Genomic DNA, 17,827 nt, shown 5'->3' on the forward strand with positions numbered 1-17,827 from the left:
TGATGCAATGGTGTTGCTAGGGGAGAAAGTGTTTCTTTGACACCATCACCATTGAATGTTGGCTTGATAGTCAACTCTAAGTAGGGATGGACAAACCTGTCAGGTTCCATTTCTCTCTTTTTTCAGTCTTCATTTCAGTTCACCACATTTCATTTTTAAAAACTCAAGCACATTTTCCACTTAATGTCTAAGCATTTTTATAGACCCCCTGCCCATTATATTGCTTTGCAATCAATTTCCCCTAATATATTGTATTGTTGTAAGTCATTCTCTGCCAACCCTTTGCTCCCCCAGTGTTTTTGGACTGTGTCCCACCAGCCCCAGCTAAAATGATCAATAGCCTATGGTGGTTAGAGTTGTTGTCCAAAGAACCTGGAGGGCACCAGGTTAGAAGAGGCTTTCCTACTTTGTGCAACATGTGTATGAGAGCACAATCCCACTCTCACATCAACACTCATTCAGTGCAATGTCTGAATAGCTCCTGGAACCAATGTTAAGGTTGTTTGAGTTTTGGCCATTGTTCCAAAACTTAATAATTCCAAGGCTGACTAGAGTTGGTCAGTGTCGATACTGACCTTTAACATCCTAAATGGCCTTGGCCCAGTATACTTGAAGGAGTGTCTCAACCTGCATCGTTCAGCTCTGATGACCTTCTGGTGATTCCTTCACTGCAAGACATGAAGGGAACCACTAGAAGACCTTCTCAGCACTGGCACCATCCCTCTGGAGTGCCCTCCCATCAGATGTCAATAAGATAAATAACTATACAACTTCTAGAAGACATCTGAGGGCAGCCCTGTATTGGAAGGTTTTGAATATGTGATGTTTTATTATATTTTTATATGTGTTGGAAGCTGCTGGGGCAACCCAGCCAGATGGGCAGGGTGTAAATAAATAGTAAAACTATTACTACTACTACTACTACTATAGCATCACACTAATATAGCTGGCTGGAACTAATGGAAGTAGTAGCCCAAAACATCTGGGGGACTCCAGATTGGCAAAAGCATGCTTTTTGTTGTTTTGTGAAAACTGCATTGCAAAAGTCAGAGAAGTGTGAATTTCAAAGAATTCTTTCATTTATGTGTGTGTTGGTTCAGGAAGTGTGAGTTAGGTAGATTCTCATCCAAATGCAAACTGAACAAATGCCTCACCATTCCCTACCTCTTACTTGTTCTAGATTTGATTTCTGTTCATCCCCCCCCCCCTTATTTGCCTTTTATGTATCATCCTCCCAACCTGCTCCTACTATGGAGATCAATTTCCTTTGATCAGAATGAGCCACTATTTGTGGGAATGAAAAAGGCATGGGCTAAAATTTAATTTGCAAACATTGGCAGCCTTTTTTTTAATTAATTGGAAATTAAAAGGTCAGATAAGACCACAACCTTTTCAGTATCTTGAAATCTATGTTGTTGACCCCCTGTGAAAGGTTTCTAGCTGGGGAAAAAATATGAGAAGGATGCACATACATATAGCACATTGGATACTTTTCTGTGTCTCTTGATATGAAGATTCCATTTCATGCATGAGCAATAATTTGAACTGGGGACATCAGTGACATATGACTAAGATTTCCCCACCACACTTCTGATAACATTTATGTGAACTAAAACATATTACTTTTTAATGTCAGAAGAGTTAACATTTTGTCACCAGGAACATTATTATCTGCTTTGCTCTTTTCACATTTTTCTTCCCTTCCACAAAGATATAAATTAACTCTGAAAATAGTCTTTCTGCCTCACCTGTCAATGGACCTCCCTCCCCTTGCTGGTCCAAGCATGCCTTTTAGCTATTTTCTTCGCAAATAAAATTAGGTCTTTCATGAAACTTGGATCTGGAATTTGGAGATTTGTCTTTCAGAGGAATTTTGTATTTTCTGATGAACAGTTTATCTCTGCCATCTAGATGGGACCCATGCATGACTCCATTTGCTTTGTGTGTGATTGCTCTCCCTTTTGTCCTGAGCTGGTATCTGGGAGATGGATGTGATTTGACCTGGAGCTTGGCCACAGGCCACAGGCCACAAGCAACTTGCTTCAAAATAATTACATCAAAGGATCTGAAGTTAATTCCAGGTTGAACAGGCTGCACACTGCACCTTATACTCATCTTGGACCAGGAACCTTGTAATGTAAGAAAATGAGAAGGGATGGGGAAATCTGTCAGTTTAGGTTCCCCTCAGTCCTCGTCCTCCCTCATCTCTAGTCCTTTGCTCCTGTCTCAGTGACATCTACACTGGATTGGCCATGTCTATGGCAGGATCCTCAAGGATGTGTTCCATGAGAGACTGGCTTCAGGCACCAGGCCTGTTGGCAGCCCAATCTTTATTACAAAGATGTCTGCAAACATGATATGAAAGCTGGCAACATTAACCCCACTGTGTGGGAATTACTTGCAGACGACCACAGTGCCTGGAGACAAATATAGATTAGGGGTACTTCTAGATTCACTGCTGTCACTTGATGCTCAGGTGGCCTCGGTGATGGGAAGGTCCTTCCATTCTCAAGGAGTTTTAGGATTTAGGATTTCTACTGTAAAGACCACTTAACATGTCTTTTGCAGATATGTACAACCCATCATGGCAAAGGTCAAAAAGGCAAGTTAGTGAGAAGGGGAACCTTGGCAAAATTCAAATGTTTTCCTTAATTCATGGCACACTGCATGACAGAATATTTCTTACTGTTTGCTCCAAAGGAGAAAGACCTCTGCTATCAAAACAGCAATTGCATTTGACATGTCTTGAAAATCTCACAAAGAGAATGAGTCAGTACTACCCATTGCTGGGTATCCTCAAATTGGTAATATAAAATCAATTTTTCCTTACTTTAGTATGAAGGTTCCTGGGAGGTTCTCTGCAGCAAAACATAAACGTTGGAAATTTAGGATAATATTCTAATTTAATCTCCTAGCATGACTCCTTTGTTCTCCTGTTCCTCGTCACACATGACTGACGTTCACTCTTTAGGAAAACACTTTCCACAAATGTCAGATGCTATTAATTGCATTTAGCACAAGCTGCTTCCATAGGATGCAAGAGCTGCCACTGTGCACATTTTTTAATCTATGGGATACATGTCATTTGAAATGAATTAGTACAAGAAATGACTAAATAATTGGTATTCAAGCATGTATGGCAGGGGTGGAGGTTTTCAGGCCTTGAGGCCATATGCACCTACCCAGGCCTCTCCTTCTGATTCTCAGAACTCTCCCCAGGCTACAACAGTCTCGTTGCACACCCTCTTTGAGCATTTCTTTCTGGAATGTGCCTTTGAACTCTGATCATGCTTCTTGTTTGCCTGAATGGAAGACAGAGAGGGATGTGTGAGCATGTGTAGAAACCAGCCTACTTTAGAAAGGTAACAGTTACAATTGTTGTTCTGCCCATTTTTGCCTCTGGCCTCACCCACCACCAGCATGTGGTCCTCAGAAGCAAATGTAGCCCTCTGGGCTGAAAAGGGTTCCCCACCCCTGATGTACAAGCACTGGGTTATTTTCTTTTGTTTTTTTTCCAAGAGTTGGCACAGCTAGCATAGACTGGGAGCCTGAAAGGTTTCTTATTACGAAAATCTGCTTGGTAATGAATTTCCATTTTGCCTCTCCAAACTACACACCTTCAGGACTACTTGCCTACAGTGGTGTGGGGGCTCCTTCTCCCTGGTGCCTTCCCACACCTCTCCAGTAATACTGGGAAGGAAGGAGGTATGCTGGTAGACACCTTCTTTACGTGGATCATCATATCACAATGGGAAGGGATTCTTACATTGCTATGGGAATGGTATAATTGGCCCTTTCTGAGACTGAACGATGGAAGCTCTATACCACTTCGGGCTGCAGATGGAGGAAATAATATATTTAGGAATTTCACTTTTCATATACACTCACCTTTCTTTATACTGCAAACTACTATGTCAATAGGTCAGCCTAGTAGCCTCCCTGACATGCTGTAATCTCAGGTTTCTGCTGAAGTAACATCATAGGTCTACAAAGGTTTAATAGGCTGTATCAGCTATCTGCTTCCTAAGCTTTACTGCAGGCTGATTCATATGTGTCTATATGTCACCCACCCAGAAACCACAGGGGTGATAAAAACACGGGGGGGTGCATTTCATCACTCAAATATTCTCAGCTGAATTTGTGACTCATGTCCTATAGGGGGGGCGAAGTCCCTACAATGATATCATATGCTTATTGTCATCCTGTGTTACATCGGCCTTTACTACTGCCTGCCAATTAGCCACTGGGCTACATTCAAGGTGCTGGTGAACTAAGCATTGCACAGCTTAGGACCAGGATACCTGGAAGCTGTAATGATCTGACTGATTCCTGCCCTCTGCAGGAGAAGGTCTCTTGCATATGCTATCTTATCTATGCATGAGGTAGGAACGGGACCTTTAGTATGGTGACACCTATGCTTTGAAACTCCCTCGCACAATATATCAGGCAGGGACCAACTCCATTGCCTGTTGAAGATGCTCCTTTTTCAACAAGGTGCTTAGCCTGGTCTGTAGCAGTATTGGATTTGTTTGAATATACATCTTTATGGTTAATTTGTTTCTTTTGAGAGGGGCAGTTTCACAGGAAGTGATTTGAAAATGAAACAACTACTTTCCCGGACACCATTATCCATTGTTTCTCTGCTGCTGATGGCACAATACAACAGAGCTTGATCTGTTGTGGGTTGATCTTATGCCTCACCACCTGATGTTGCCTTCATCAAATGATAAAATGGATGCAATGTCTAGACGCAGCCTGTGTTACACTTGGTAAAATTCTTTGAAAAAGAAATGGAACATGATTTTGAAAGTGAGATGGTTATATGTCTGACAACTTTATTTTTGTTTTGATCCTAATTTGTGGCTGGTATGCTCACTTAATTTCTAAACAGCACAGCACATTTATTCATTAACATTTGGAACACTTTTCTACTTGCATGGGTTGTGGGTAATGTAATTAATAAATTATTTAGCCAGAAATGGCACCTTAATAACTGTTTTTTTCTCTCCCTCAGAATGGCTGGATCACCAGCCGTGCAGTGATTATGATTGCATATGTTTATATCTTTCCAAGCAGCAACGAGGAAATAAATGTAAACTCTGCTACAGTATTATTTGCACAAACTACAAGCTGTATTTAAATGGAAGTGTGGCTGCCAAACATTCTAATGCCTTCCAAGCTATCTACACAGAAGATGAGTTTGCTTAGAAAGAAATGTGTAAGATAGAGATGTTTGCCGTGGCAGATCCAGGCCCTTCTTTTCAGTGGGGAGGGAGGGCATGGGGGGGAGGCTATCTGAATGGGCCAACTTTCTCCTTGATACTGTCACCTCTGCCCATTCCCCTGATCTCTCTATCTGCCCCCCAGTCTGGTTTACCACCCAGGAGGAAATTGCAAGACAACACGAGGGTGTTTAATATTGCTTGCATGTTTGTAGAGGATGGGTGGAGAAGCAACAACATTAACAAGGCTCAGGGTAGTTTCCTTAGTATATAACTCAGGCAGAAGTATCACCCAGATCTACCTGGAGTCACCGGGGATTGAACCTGGGATCCTACCATAACGCGTGTTAGAAGATGTGGCCTGCTTTCTACACTGCAACACCTAGCTCTGTATCTCCTACACTGTCTGGAAGCAGCTCACTGGGGTTTCACCTGCTCTTTCCAAATGGCAGTCTTTCAGTAGCTGGTAAAGAACATTAACTATAAGTAGCAGAGGGAGGGGCCGAGGACTCTGATATTATTAGCCACCATCAACTACCTCCATTTCTGCCCCTTTTGCACCATTCAGCCCCCTCAATTTATAGCATGTCTTCAACATGTCAATTTTGCATTGATTTAATGTAAGCCTATTATGCATTCTTGGATTTGGTTAGTTGCCATGAAAATACTAACAGAGAAGTGGGATATAAGCAATGGTAAAGAAAAACAGCAACTGCTAGATCTCGCCAACCTCCACTGCTGGTTATAGATGAATGTGTGGGATAGCCAGCCTAACATAATCAACATGTTCAAGGCTAATTTATGCATGAAGTGGTTAATGCCATGGAGTAAGCTCTCCTGCCAGGCAACCCCCTCTTGCCCTGGTCCACCCCCCTCAGTTCACCAGAGAAGCTCAACATGTGAGGTCTGAGCTGGTTGATCCAAGCTCAGACCACATGGCTTTCATATGCTATTTTTTGTTTTCCTATAACAACAATATGGGAACTTTCATCACTTTGAAACTAACCTAAGTATTGCTGTCTGTGTTTTCTGAGTGCTGTATGGAAAAGCACAAGAACCTTTGGAGAGTTTGTTAAATAAACAATTTTAAACTTACCAAATGTGTAGGGTTTGTTTGTTTTTTCTGTGCAAAGGGAAGCGAGGACCATTTTGGAACTCTTAGGGGCATATTTTAAAGGTCCAACAGCCTATATTTCAAATGTTTCACTTTGCTGCATATTTTGTGATTTTAAATGTCTGCTGGGTTCTCTCACGCTTAGCATCCAGGGAATTCTCCTCTTTTATACCTATTTTTCCTTGCCACTAACAGACTGCATATAGATTTAATAGGAAGGCAAGAAGCTGTCTTATCAATGCTTTTGAATATTAGGTTTGTAAGATTGAAGTGGATTAAAGTGCTCAGTCACTCTGGTGGAACAAAGAAACCTCTTTTTTTAAAAGAAACAAACATTTTTTGTTTGGGAAAGTGAGGAGGAAATGCAATGGAAAATGGAAAATAAACAAATGATTAATGGAAAACATATAAATATCACATGGGCTAATGAATGAATTCATGAATAGTCATTGTCACAAAACTACACTAGCTCCATAAAGAATAGCTCAAGAAAGATTAAACACAGTCTAACATCTGCATACATTTTATGAATTCAAATGGGGGGGGGGATGTTCAACATACTGGTCGACTGGTGTATCCCTCAATAATGCTGACGCCATCTGATAGTGGTTCTCCAGATTGTCAAGAGAGAGAATATTAGTAGGGTTGCCATATTTCAAAAAGTAAAAATCCGGAAAACTTTTTTGCCAAAGTTGTTGACCTTTCCTTTCCTTTTACTTTCCTTTCTTTTCCTTCCTTTCCTTTGTGGCCAAATTTGTTGACCTTTTTCTTGTTGACGTTTCTGAGCTATTTTTAAGGGAAATTGGCAAAAATGATTCTGCCAACATGGGTTGCTATACGTCTGGATTCTCCTGGACATTTTTCCAATTTTCGTCCAGACACTGCTTTCAATTGCAGTATTCTGGGTATGTCTGGGAAATTCTGGATATTTGGCAATCCTATGTTGCAGAGATGTTGGGAATTGAATCTGGAACCTTCTGCATACAAAGCAGAACCACTGAGCTATATGCCCCTTATTCAGAGTTTTAAAAGTTGCAAGCCTAGCAGAGTACAACTCAACAGAGCACTCGTTGTCATTGCCTTTGAGCTCTGACAGAGTTATGGAAAATAGGAAACATTTTAAGAAGCTGTAGTCTTCTTGGACAGCCTGGTGGAAGGGAGAGAGAGAAGAAGAAAAAAGCTGACGAAGCTGACCTTAACTAAAAAGCTGCCTAGCAGCATACAATGAGGCAATGCTGTCTCTTTTTGAAAAGTTGGGCATCTTCTCTCTATATAAAATATGTTTTCTCCTTCCTACACTCATGCTTACCCTGCAAACCAGGAAGGCACAGAACAAAAATAACAGATGACAGTGGGGTGTTGTTTATTGGATCGATGGCATGATAAATGATCAAATGTTCCATGCAGGGAGCCAGACAATAAGCTGAAGCCAAGCTCACCTTGCAATCAATCCCCTGACAAGTCTCTTGGGCTGAGGAATTATAGCAAAATTGAAGGCACACTCTGGTCCCCTTTCCTCCTGCTAAGGCACCTGGTCAAGATCTAGCCATTTTTCAGTTCTTTCAAATAAATTCAAGGGAAGATGTGGGGGGGGGGGAGGTATTCTTTGGCACAGAAGTGGCCAGCCGATGGTGTCCAACAGGCTGCCTTACTCCCTTCTCTGTCTCTCTGTCTCTGACTCTCTGTTTCCTTTTTTTATATATAAAATATTTATTAAGGGTTTTTAAGTACAATACAAATAAATAAGACACAATGAAACATTTTCATAACACATTTTCTTATCATCTTTGGACTTCCTCACAACTCCCACTCCTGCGTTTTTAATTTAAAGATTAATCCAGCAATTTAGCAATGTTGTTTCACACATTTTATCTCAACTTGTTTGAAATCTTAAAAAAATTTAAATTTAGCCTAATCATTATCATTATCATCATTCTCCTCATAGATCACATCATCTGTTTTAATGGTGCCAAGTTGTTTATGATCTAGCTTCCAGTTTGACATTCATACAGTTTATAATATTTTTGCAAATAAATCTTGAATTTCTTCCAATCCTCTTCTACCGTCTCCTCTCCCTGGTCTCGGATTCTGCCAGTCATCTCAGCCAGTTCCATGTAGCCTATCAGTTGCATCTGCCATTCTTCCAGTGTAGGTAGATCTTGGGTTTTCCAATACTTGGCAATGAGTATCCTTGCTGCTGTTGTTGCATACATGAAAAAAGTTCAATCCTTCTTTAACACCCTCTGGCCGACTATACCCAAAAGGAAGGCCTCTGGTTTCTTAGTGAAAGTATACTTAAATACCTTTTTCAGCTCATTATATATCATTTCCCAGAAAGCCTTCACTCTGGGGCAGGTCCACCAGAGGTGAAAGAATGTTCCTTCGATTTCTTTACATTTCCAACATTTGTTATCAGACAAATGGTATATTTTTGCAAGTTTGACTGGGGTCATGTACCATCTGTATATCATTTTCATAACATTTTCTTTCAAAGCATTACATGCAGTAAAGTTCAGCCCAGTGGTCCACAACTTTCCCAGTCCTCAAACATAATATTATACCCAATGTCTTGTGCCCACTTTATCATCGCTGATTTTACCATTTCATCTTGTGTATTCCATTTTAACAGCAAGTTATACATTCTTGAAAGTACCTTGGTTTTAGGCTTTAACAGTTCCGTTTCCAACTTCGATTTTTCCACCTGGAATCCTAACTTTTTGTCAAGTTTAAAAACTTCTTTAATCTGAGCATAATGTAACCAATCTCGCACTTTATCTTTCATTTTCTCCAAACTCTGCAATTTCCTATTATCTCCGTCTTTTTCTAATATCTCCCAATACTTCGGCCATTTGGCCTCTATACTGAGTCTTTTTCGGGCCTTAGCTTCCAATGGTGAAAGCCACCTTGGAGTTTTGTTTTCCAATAAGTCTTTATATTTTATCCAGACATTGAATACTGCCTTTCTGACAATATGGTTCCTAAAAGCTTTGTGAATCTTAACCTTGTCATACCATAGATATGCATGCCAACCAAAAGCATTGTCAAAACCTTCCAAGTCCAGAACATCAGTGTTTTCCAGAAGCAGCCAATCCTTTAACCAGCAGAAAGCTGCTGATTCATAATACAACCTTAAGTCTGGCAGGGCAAAGCCCCCTCTTTCTTTCACGTCAGTTAATATCTTAAACTTAATTCTGGGCTTTTTGCCCTGCCAGACAAATTTAGAAATGTCTCTCTGCCACTTCCGGAAGCACTCCGTTTTGTCCACAATCTGTAGTGTTTGAAACAAAAACAACATTTTTGGCAATACATTCATCTTTATAGCAGCAATTCGGCCTAGCAAGGAAAGTTTCAATCTTGTCCAACTTTCTAAGTCTCTTTTAATTTCTGACCAACATTTCTCATAATTATCCTTAAATAGACTCAGGTTTTTTGCTGTTATGTTTACCCCTAGGTATTTTACTTTTTTAACCACATTTAGCTCTGTCTCTTTCTGAAACCGTTCTGACTCTGCAACTGTCAAGTTCTTTTCTAATACCTTAGTTTTCTGCTTGTTTAATTTAAATCCCGCCACCCGACCGAACTCTTGAATCAATTGTAATACTCTTTTCGTACTAGATTCTGGCTCCTGCAGGGTCAAAACTAGATCATCTGCAAAAACTTTAAGTTTTATTGTTTCGCTCCGACCTGAATTCCTTCAACCAACCGGTCCCCTCTAATTATGTTCAAGAGCACCTCCAGAACCGAAATAAATAACAATGGGGAAATAGGGCAGCCTTGTCGTGTTCCTTTTTCAATTTTAAACTCTTCCGTTACCACATTGTTGACTATCAATTTGGCCTTTTGTTCTGAATAGATTGCATCAATCCCATTTTCAAAGCCCCGTCCCACTCCCATCCCTTCCAAATTTTTCTTCATAAATTTCCAAGAAATATTGTCAAAGGCCTTCTCCGCGTCTATGAAGATTAACACTGCTTTTGTATTAATATTTGTTTGCAAAAGTTCCAAAATATCAATAATATTCCTTGTGTTAGCAAATAAGTGTCTGCCTGGGAGAAAGCCAGCCTGGTCCTTATGAATTACTTCATTTAGGACTTTTTAAAGTCTATTTGCTAAAATGTCTGCAAATATTTTGTAATCCACATTTAAAAGGGAGATGGGACTGTAGTTCTTCAGCTGTGTCTTTTCGGTTTCCAGTTTTGGTATCAATGTGATAAATGCTTCTTTCCACGATTCCGGCGCCTTCTTCCCCTCCAAAATCTCATTGCTAACCTCCATCAGTGGTTGTATCAAATAGTCTTTCAGTGTCTTATAGTACTTGGAGGTAAGCCCATCTGGCCCTGGAGATTTGCCCAGTTGCATGTTCTGAATGGCTTGTTCAATCTTTTGTCGTGTTATTTTACAATTCAGGATTGATCTATTTTCTTGTGATAATTTTGATAGTCCATTCTTTTTCAAAAATTGTTTTATCTCATCCTCATCTTGCGGCCCTTGAGTGTATAGTTTCTTAAAGTATCTCTGGAAGCATTTTCTAATCTCCACAGGGTTCTGAATGTTTCTTCCTTCAGTCTCTAAGTTTGTGACTGTATTTAGTTTTTGTCTCTTCTTCAACTGCCATGCTAGCAGTTTCCCACATTTATTCGCAGATTCAAACGTTCTTTGTTTCATAAGTTTAACTTTCCACTCTATTTCCTGGTTGATCAATTTAGAATACTGTGCTTGATAAAGTTTAATTTCTCTCAAGATCGGCTGTGACCTCGGGTTTGATCTTAACTTCTTCTCAAATTCTTTAATTTTCTCCAAAATCTTGTCTTTTTTCTCATTTTGTATTCTTTTCTTTACAGCATTCTGTTGTATCAGGAACCCCCTCATCACGGCCTTGCTTGCATCCCAAATGATTCTTTTTTCCACCGTAGTGTTCAAATTTATCTCAAAGTAATCCTTCAAAACTTTTTGGGCCTTCTTGATGATCTCCTGATCTCTAAACAAATTGTCATTCATCTTCCATCTAAATGAGCCGGTTGGTAGTAATGTCATATCCATCTTTACTGCATTATGGTCGGAGCAGGTCTTTGGGCAGATCTCCACCTTTCTGATCTTAGGTGCCAGACCTCTAGATATCCATATTTGGTCGATTCTCGTCCACGTCAGTTGAGCTTCAGAAAAGAATGTTCCCTCTCTTCCCAGGGGGTTCTTTGTCCTCCATATATCGATCAAGTCCATATTGTCAGTTAGTTCAAAAAAAGTCTTTGGTAGTCTGCCATCTTTTGTCACGCTTTGACTTTGTGACTTGTCCATATTGGTTGATACGACCCCATTCATATCTCCCATCATAATGATGTTGTCATAGTCCAGATAATCCAGCATGCTCTCATGCAACTTCTTGTAAAATTCCGTAAATTCCTAATATCAAAATCTTCTCTCCTTGGTGTTGTATTTCAATTGCCAAAATTCTTCCTTGCTCATCTTTAGATAAAAATTTTGGTGACAGGCTCTCCTTTGCATAGATCACCGCTCCTCTCTTCTTCACTCGATCTGAAGAAATAAATTCCTGGCCTAATCTTTTGTTTATTAACACTTTTTTATGGAGCCTAGTCACGTGTGTTTCTTGCAAACAAATAATGTCCAATTGTTCTTTTTTCAATATGTGAAATATCTTCCTCCTTTTTTCCGGGGAGTTGCATCCATGAATGTTCCAGCTCAGAAGTTGCAGAGACATCCTGAATAAATCTGTTATTTATCTGGGGGTGGTATCTTTTTCTCTGGGTCTTCAGGTTCCAAGGGTCGGGGTGCAGCTGGTAGTTCAGGCCCCAAAGGTGTTTCAGTCCCTTTTTGAAGGTCCTCTCCGTAGGCAATTAGAAATTTGTCTCTGTCTTCAGGTGTTTTAATTTTTACCTTCTTCCCTCTGAAGGTGAAAGATAGTCCCTGGGGAAATTCCCACCTGAAGATGATTGAATTGCTTCTTAACAGTCTAACCAATTCAAGATAGGTGGATCTAAGATCTAAAAGTTGTTTCGGAATATCTTTGTAAATTTCAGCTCTCCTATCCGAGATGTCCAAAGATTTTTCGTAATGTAGGCCCAATATCTTGTCTCTTTCCTCCTTTGATCTCAAAATTATCAGACAGTCTCTGGGTTTGTCTTTCCTAGCAGATTTTCCAAGTCTGAAAGCAGACACGATTTTAAAGTCCTTTTCTTCCTCCAAAAGCCGATGTTTAGAAAATTCTTTAGTCAGGAACTCACTTAGGTTTCCTTGTTCAAGCTCTGGAATTGACCTTAACCTTAAATTATTCTCCCGGTTCCGAAGTTCTATCATGGACAAATATGTCTGTTGCTCACCAACTTGCTTTTGGAGTGGTTTTACCTCTTGTTCCAAATTTTCAACTTTCAGAGCAGTTGCCTCAGCCAATTTGCGATTTTCAGCCGTGTCCTCAGCTAGCTGTCCAATTGATTTTACGTTCAGAGCCACTTGTTCAGATATTTTATTTAGGCAGGTTGTATTATGGTCAATCTTGGCTGTTTGTTCATCCGCTTTCTTGTCCAGAGATTCCACTCTCTTGTCCAAAGATTCCAATTTTTCCAAGATTTTTTCTAAAATTGAAGCAGTTGCTCCTGCAGCCATACCTTCCAGCAGTAATTGTTCAGTTTCCTCTTCCCCTGCCGGTGGGAAAAAAGGCATGGTTTCTTCTTCTCCTGCTGGGGGCAAAATAGGCACAGACGATCTACGTGTCTGTAAGGCTGAGGCTAAAGTTGTTTGTCTAGTTCTTCTGGGTTCCTTCTCTTTAGGTTCCTTTTTTCTTGCACCACTCATTCCAACTTTATCTAGTAGTCAAGGTCAATCACTTGTTCCCATGGGAATACATCAACCCAGAGTATAAACAGTCACACAGGAGGAAGGAAAAGAGAAAATACAGTAGAATCCTCTAGAGGGAGCTCAAAATGTCTTGAGGGAAGAAGGCAAGCCAGAATAAATCTATAAAGTCCAATTCAATATCCAGAAACCTTCAACAGCTAAAGTTTAGCAGAGTTGGTTTAAATAGTTCCGGAGGCGGCGCGAACGGTAATGGCGGTCCTCCTCTAGCGCTGAGGGGGAAGCTTGGCAGAAAAGGGTCGTCCGCTACGGCAAAGCGGAGACCCACATCGGAAAACCCGCAGGCAGCAAGGGTCTGCGTTCGTGGACTCAGCGGGCGCCAGAAGCGGCTCTTGAAACTGTGAAGAGACCCCGTAAGGAGCCTCGGACAGTGGAGGGGGTCGCGGCGCTGTGAGTTGATCGCTATTCTGCAAGTGAAGCCACGCAGCTGCTGCCGGTGAGCGCCGACCTTTTTTCCTTGAAAAATTGACTACAAGAGGCAACAATCCGTGAGTAAAGCTGAGACTGCATTAAATTCGAGCAAAAATAAAAATTTGGTTGAAAGCGGAGAGACGCTAAAAAGGAAGTCCGTCTTCCGCTGTTGCGGCTACATCAAAGCAAAGATTTCGACGCATGGTGCCTCTAAAGAAGCTTCAAAATTAACTGTCTTTGGCTTCTATTGAAATTGGACTGTGGTAAAGTGAAGAAATTAAACCACTTTTGTGATCTACTTTATTGGAACTGTATTAATCCTCCTCTTTTGGGAACTAGAAATTATTTATTGTAAACTCCGGTGCTCGGGCTGCCTGAACAATAGAACTATCAGTTCGCTGACGTAGCTACATAATTACTGGGATATGTTACAGGCTGAGCACTTATAGATCTGCAACTTTGAAACGTCAAGTGGCACTTATCAGAGACAGTGTAACTTTCTGACTCTCTGTTTCCTACCCTATTTTGCTAAGCAACTTCACTTAGGACCTCTCAGTTCTTACATTTTACAGTGACATAGCTGCTATTGATTATGAATTGTTTTGGTATCTTTTCACACAACTTTATCATATCCCACTCCTATTCTGGAATAAAGTGCTCTTCTTTTTCTTCTGCCACAAAAGACATTTGTAAAAGATCCATACTGGAATTCTCAGTATTTCCATTCTTTGTAGAATGTGTTAAAAAGCATCATGCCACTTTCTCTTTGGAGAGGATGGGAGTTGGTGGACTTTGGTGCAAGAGGTTTCGGTTTCACACCACTTCGCTCTGACCAGTGTGAATTGTCAGTTTAGGCTAAGTGTTGTTCTGAGGAGAAAAGGGCAGATATCTATGGGAGTTCCAGGATGAACCATAGCAGGATGTAACAGAGTGGCCATTCCTCTCATCTAACCTCCTACACTTGTGGATCAAAATTTACACATAACATAGGCTCAGGTTAGATGGGAGAGATTTCAATATACAGTGGTGCCTCGCAAGACGAAAAGAATCCGTTCCGCGAGTCTCTTCGTCTTGCGTTTTTTTCGTCTTGCGAAGCAAGCCCATTAGCAGCTTAGCGGCTTAGCGCTATTAGCGGCTTAGCGGATCAGCTGTTAAGCGGCTTAGCGGATCAGCTGATAAGTGGCTTAGCAGATCCGCTGTTAAGCGGCTTAGCGGCTTGGGAAAAAGGGGGGGGGAGGAAAAAACCCCCGCAGGAACTCGCAAGACATTTTCGTCTTGCGAAGCAAGCCCATAGGAAATTTGTTTTGCGAAGCACCTCCAAAACAGAAAACCCTTTCGTCTAGCGGGTTTTCCGTCTTGCGAGGCATTCGTCTTGCGGGGCACCACTGTATAGCCAAGATTGACTCTGAGTTTTGGCCGACCCTAGGCAGACTGCCATTGGACGGCCCTACCAACATCCTCAGCCTCTTTGCAACTCTCCACCCTGAATATTGCTAGGAAAGCCTTTTGTCTCTTGTAAGCCACGTTAAGGCACCGTATGGATGGATTGCCCTCCGTGTAATTTCCAGCCACAGGAAGTTAACACTGCCTGGGCTAGTGTTCTTTGACACCTGGCCTTTTAATTTCTTCATCATCAACAACAACAACAATTTTGACATGCATGAGTGGAGCAGAGGCAAAGGCACAGAAAAAGAAGGAAATTGCAGTACATGTCCTTTTTTGTTGTTTGTTTCATGCAGATTCAACAGAACAGTGTGGCAAATTAATGAAGCAATGCATGACCTACACAGAAGTATGAGGGAAAGTGACAAGAAAGTGATGTGAGCTCTGCAAATGCTTTTGGTGGAGGAGGGGCATGAGGAGGAGCACTCGTGTGTAGGAGCCAGATCCATGTGGCACTGAACATGCTTTGCATGCTTAGCCTCCCCAAGTATCTCCAGCGAAAAGGATCAGTTAGCAGATGGTGTGAAAGTCCTCTGCCTGAGACCTTGGAGAGATCCAAATGTGTGCAGATTGCAACTTACCTAACTGTCATACTTTTCAAATGATACTCATCTGTTCTTTAAGTGGAGGTTATCTTGTCCTTCTCTTTTCAGGGATGAAGATTTCTCCCATAAATTTGTTTTTACAGGATGATGTCTTCTGGCTTGCAAGGCCAGGTTGGGGCATCAATGAACCTATAAAAGGGCCAATAAAAATGTGTGAGCCTATGTTCTACTTCAACTGTCAGAGGCATTATGCTTCTGACTACAGAGCCATAGCTAGGTGATCTTGCGCCCCTGACAGAACGGTCCAGATTGCACCCCCTAGCCGTGAACAAATTAGCTCTTCTTTCTGCCTCTCCTCCAACCCCAACCCCCCACACCCATTCAATTCCTCACACACTTCACCTTGTAATGAATTCTTTTTTGTAATGAATTCTGATTGAAGCAGGACACCAAGATGGGGAAGGTTGACCTAGATGATGGTATACAGTGGAACCTCAGGTTAAGTACTTAATTTGTTCCGGAGATCCGTTCTTAACCTGAAACTGTTCTTAACCTGAAGCACCACTTTAGCTAATGGGGCCTCCTGCTGCTGCCGCGCAGCCGGAGCACAATTTCTGTTCTCATCCTGAGCAAAGTTCTTAACCTGAAGCACTACTTTGGGTTAGCGAAGTCTGTAACCTGAAGCGTATGTAACCCGAGGTACCACTGTATAGGCATTTCCCGACTTACGGTGGGTTATGTGTCATGAGACAAAGGTTCTTGAGAGCAGAAGAAGCAGTGAGGCCTACAAGGCCTACACAATCCTTCAAGCCTAAGCCTGCTAACTATTAACAGCAAACTGCTACGTCACTGTGACTCATCTTGGGTGACGACTCATTCTCCCTATAAAAGTAGCCAGCCTCTGTTTGTGTCTCAGCTCTTTGTGTGTGTGTTGTGTTGTTGCAGACACAGTGGCTCCAGGACTCTAGTAAATCAGTAACTAAGACTGTGCCTCTGTGAAGAGTCAGATAGCTGCTATGAGCACTCTGTGTATGCTCTTTAACTGTGCTGGTTCTGAACAAGTTTATTTTCTTCAGCAAAGTTTTATCCTGTTTTATGCGTTGATTGATTTACCATTGCGTGACATTATGTTCCGGGCCCCTGCCTGCATAAGTGAAATCACATAAAGTGGGGAGCACCCCACTTTCATAGGGAGAAGGGTATGGGAGCCTACTCCTTGGGGCCAAGTTCATTCACACACACCCCTAAAATATTTGAGGAGGTTCTCCTCCCCATTTAATGGGCATTGCCATTCAAATATTTGTGTGTGTTCCGTCTGGTGGTCAATTATACAGGAGAGTGATTACCTGCCCGCCCCCCCATATATTTTATTCAATTTGGCACACTTGAGGGGGGGGTGCAAAAGGAGAGAGAGAGAGAGGTGACTCCAGAGTAGGCAGGCTTTGAAGTTGGCGACTCTCCCCCGGCGCCTGGAGGGTCAGGAGTGCGGGCAGTGAGGTGGCCAGGCAGCATCAGGGGCCAAGGCTGGTGGACCTTCTCAGCCCTGACCCTGAGTGAGGTCCGGGAGAGGCAGAGCCGGCACCTCATGGCCAAACAGGATGGGGTGGTTGGGCATGTGCAGGCTCCCCCATCAGGCTGCCCAGCCAGCCCAGCTGCCAGGAGGGCCAAAGGGTGAGGGGGCAGCCGAGAGCAGCCACCATCCAGCGCCCTGCCTGGGCTGCGGGCAGGGAGTGCTGGCTGGACTGGGCACCTGGAGGAGGGTCTCAACAGGTGATTTTATGCCCCCCCTTGCCTGCACCCCTGGCGGGGGCCCATCTCACCCCCCCTTAGCTACAGCCCTGTCTGAATACCAGTTGCTGGAGGGGATAAAGCCATTGTGCTTAGATGCTGCCTGAAGGTTTCCCACAGACATTCACTGTGAGAACTTTGTGCTGGACTGGATGGGCCATTGGCCTTATCCAGCAGGCTTGTTTTATGCTCTTATGTTTTTACAAGGATAGCATCCCCTCTCACCTGTACACTTTTGATCACATTTTATTTTCATCTTATTTTCATCAATAAAGAGAGTTAATGCGGAGCGGGTGGGGGGGAGAGACTCAATCTCAAACCAGTGCAGGTTTCTGGGTGGTCCTGACCATCTAGAATATCTGACGGAAACCATTGGTTTCTCTAGCTAAGTATTGTCTACATACAATGACTAGCAGTGACTCTCTAAGGATTCAGGT

At 42.1% G+C, this 17,827-nt stretch overlaps 1 long non-coding RNA gene across 1 annotated transcript; it reads right to left on the bottom strand.

The window, feature by feature from the left end:
* Positions 1–1,666: 1,666 nt before the first annotated feature.
* Positions 1,667–16,088, bottom strand: LOC310836127. Its single transcript, XR_014559876.1, has 4 exons — positions 16,005–16,088; positions 15,639–15,791; positions 3,767–3,834; positions 1,667–3,302 (listed from the first exon to the last, which is right to left on the bottom strand). It is a non-coding gene; the product is annotated as an uncharacterized lncRNA (long non-coding RNA).
* Between the last annotated feature and the right edge of the window lie 1,739 nt (positions 16,089–17,827).

Source organism: Podarcis gaigeae (genome assembly GCF_964106915.1).
Source record: "Podarcis gaigeae genome assembly, chromosome: Z".
NCBI classification, from domain to species: Eukaryota; Metazoa; Chordata; class Lepidosauria; order Squamata; family Lacertidae; genus Podarcis; species Podarcis gaigeae.